The sequence below is a fragment of the Heterocephalus glaber genome, unplaced genomic scaffold (assembly GCF_053883595.1).
Source record: "Heterocephalus glaber isolate CG9 unplaced genomic scaffold, H.glaber_assembly_v1.0 deba00001859, whole genome shotgun sequence".
Lineage (NCBI taxonomy): Eukaryota > Metazoa > Chordata > Mammalia > Rodentia > Bathyergidae > Heterocephalus > Heterocephalus glaber.
Genome location: NW_028258500.1, coordinates 1118610 through 1122561, shown reverse-complemented (window position 1 = coordinate 1122561; position 3952 = coordinate 1118610).

Below are 3952 nucleotides of genomic sequence, written 5' to 3'. Positions count from 1 at the left end.
GTTTTCAGTGCTGGAACCTGAGATAGACACCACTCTCCACCTTATTCCATGGTCAATGTCCTTCCTCCTACCTAGATGCCACTGCATGCCATTAAGTGATGTTCTGTAGAAAAACAATCTAAGCCTTTAGATTGAATTGAATTGAATACAGAGTGGCTATTGCCAAATGTCCCCTCATACAATCAAAGGTCTGTTAATGTTTCTTTAGTTATGCATAAAATCCCTTTTATTCATACATATTATCCTATTTCTACCCCTCCTGCTTGAAGACACTTCATACTCAGATATTCAGTTAGTACTCTAAACTCTAGGCTGTTATCTCATGCCAGGGCTGCTTCCCATTCCTGGAGCTGCAAGTAGGGCCAGGAACAAGGGATGGGTCATCTGTGAGACTTTTCCTCACCAATGTGATTGTTCTGCAGTTTGGTGCATGTATATTTTGTTTTCACACACTATCATATCAGTTGTTTTCATCACCAAATATATAAATAAATAATGAAATTTTCAAAGTGACAGTGAATTCTAGAAATGATGTGCTTTTCTGAGAAAAAGAGATGCCACAGAAACAGTGATTGATTGTGGTCTTTATAAAATGCTGGACAAACAGTGGCAGCTGCCCATATTTGGGAGCATGAGGGGCAGTATAAGGAGTTTGAGCTCTTTTCTTCCATAGATAATCTCTATCTCCTATTCTTCATAATGTCCAGATGTTTGCTTACATTTTTATTCTTAGACACATTCTCTATGTTTACAGTTTTTGAGACAGTGACTTATTGTGCTGACTATGCTAGCAGCAAACTCCAGGACTCAAGAATTCCCTCCACTTCAGCCTCTTGAGGACCCTCCATTACAGGTATTTGCCATTACACCCTACATGTGTGTTTTTCTTCCATATTTTTCCAACATGTATTAGATATTATTATCAATGTGGTTTGTATATAAACTGTGACTATCAGAGCTGCTGTTGATTGTTTCCTCTCAGATACTGACAGAGCAGAAGGACTTTTGAGTGGGCTGACACAGACAAGTATGCTCTGAATCACCTGAAACCTATGAAAGCATTAATCACTCATGGCACTTATTGAAAATCAGATCAGAACATAACCCTCAGGACAGAAGCCACTACAATGTGGTTTGGGGAAGCAGAGTCTGGCAAGATGGGCTAATGGGAGTTTAGAAGCCAATGAGAGGATGGAGAACACTAGATGGAATTCACTGAGAGACCACAGGGAATGATGAAGTCTGGCTAAACCTACCTGAGAAAATTCTAACTAAAGACAGCCCAGTGTTATGAGGCCTCATCTGTGGAGAATGAGAAACTGATCAGCTATCAAAATAAGGCTTGAAGAATAAGTGAAGGATGAGGGACACAGGTTGTTTCTGTCCTAGGAGGAGATCAGAGACTGCCTCCTCTTCTCTTTATTTTTCTAAATTGTAAATCTTTTCAAGAATTTTAATTGAAATACCACTAAAAAAGACTTACAATTGTCTGCAATTAAATAATGAGTGAAATTTAACAATGCAATATTAAAATTAAGTTCATATGTAAAATAAAAGATTTTATAATTCAATTACCTTGAAATTAAAATACAAATCAAATCGTTAAGTATTAAATTTCCATTAAAGCAAATTAAATTTATAGTGAATTTAGTCTACCTTTTTATCAATATCAATGTATATAATATAAAAATAAGATGTGCTTATTTTGCAAATAATTATATTTTAATTTTATTTTACTTTTATTTTTTCCATTAAGTTTATTGGTACATTTTAGGTGCACAATACAGTTACATTCATCATTGGGATCTTGTACCTTTACATGATGTATCTTGGTTCTTATTTTTTTCCCCATTCCCCTGCCCTCCCTTCACCCCCTCCACCCTTCCCTATTTACAAAGACTTTGTTTCCATTTTTTTCCTTTTCTCATATTTTATCTTTTCCCTTCTTTCCTTTCCCCTACCCTCCCTACTTCCCCTACCACTTTAGACCTTTTCTTTCTATTACACAATATCAATTATACATTTTGATCCTTATTTACACATTTAGTTTTTCACTCCAGAGAAACTATTCAGTATTTACACATGTGTGTCCTATTTATTTACTTAAGAGTATGGCCTCAATGTGCATCCACTTAGCTATAAATGTCTCTAGTTTCTCATTCTTTATGGCTGAGTAGCACTCCATTTTATAAATAAAAAAGCACATCTTTATCCAGTCTCCAGTTGATGGGTAACTGGGCTGTTTCCAAGTTTTAGCTATTACAAACTGTGCCCCTATAAACATGGGTGAGCATATATCACTATGATGTGATTCTTCCTTTTATCCTCTGCTGTCCCCTCACATGCTTGGGGAATCTGGCTGCTTTTGCAGTTAGCCATGTTCTAGACACAAGCCCTGTGATCCCTCTCTATGGTGAGAAGAATACACTTGCAGTTCCAAAAGCGTTTTATGCCCATTGGGATGTATACACTAGGAACAAGGTTTTAGGGACTCATGAGGAAGTTTGCATTTCTCCTAAAATCAGAAGGAAAATGAAATTTTGGGAATAAAAGTGTTTACAAATAAGCAACATGTATATTTATATAGACCTTATATTGCAAAAAGTATTTTTCATATTTTAAAGGATATTGCTTTTGTTTGGCTCCTATACTAGTTTTTTCTTTTCTTAGGTGAATAATCTTATTCTTTATGTGATATCAATGCCTGTCTTCCCTTCAATTTTTTTTGTTGTTGTTACCAGGTATCAAACTCGGGTCCTTGTGCTTGCGCAGCAGGCATCAAAACCACTGAGCTAAATCCCTGGCCCAAGTCTTCCCTTCAATTCTTTTTGCTCTAACTTGCTGAATATTTATTCTAAGTCTTAATGTCTGAGGCTTAGCAGTGCTAAGTAACTCCAATGCCAACACAGAAGTATTGCATTGGTCACTTTTGCACTGAAAATGCTTTAAGGTACAGCTTCTTTAAGAAGCTTCATCACACAACATTCAAAGAAGATCCCACTTTATCTATAGTATGCTTACAATTTTCTTAACATAAGCTCTTTCAAGAGTGGATGGATGGAGCAATTATCTGTGCCATGAATTCCCTGGAAGGAGGGTGAACTTTGATTCCTGACCTTTATCCAACTTCATTGTGACTCACTGCTATATTCTGCAAGCAAAATCCAAGTTTTGACTTGAAAGAGTTTTGGTTTCACCTTTAATTTTATCTTTATCAAATATTAATTATATATATTTATGGATGCAATGTTATATGCTGAAACATACATTATCAAATAGTAAAATCAAACAGATTGATGTATCCATCATCTGTTGTACCTTTTCATGTGGATGAATGTGGACAGCAATTTTATGTTTTACTGAATTAGTAACATTGAGGAAATACATTTCTCCTAAAACACCCTTTTTTAAACTCTCAGCCCACCCACTTCTCCAGGTCAAGTCTCCATGCAGAAGCCCACAGAGCTGCCCTTTTAGGACACTTGGGTGACTTTAGCTCAGAACTTGAATAAGGAGAATGTCAATCCCTCCTCTCTCCAGTAATTCAGCTGGGTGACCTTGAGTAAGCACTCTGCCTCCCTCAGCCTCCACTCTGTCTGTGAAAGGGGATCCCCCAGGAGGACACTGCTAAGTTGCTGTGAGGATTAAATGAGACTTCTGCATGGAGCACCCTAGAATGTCCTTGATAAGGAAAGGTATGCATTATCACTGAGTTGAAAACAAGAAGCCCAGCTGGTGTCCTCTGTGCTCCCCTGTATGGCCATTCCAGCAGGGACAGAGGGAATGAACTGACATCAAAGTCTGCCTGAAAGATGCCCCTCCCCTGCCCTGTGCAGCCCTGGCAGACAGTCTGTACTGGAATAGTATCTGGGAATATTACAGCATCTTCCTGAACACCCCAAAATGCACTGTAGTTTTTCTCTTGCTACTGAAAGCCAATAGATCAGATAAT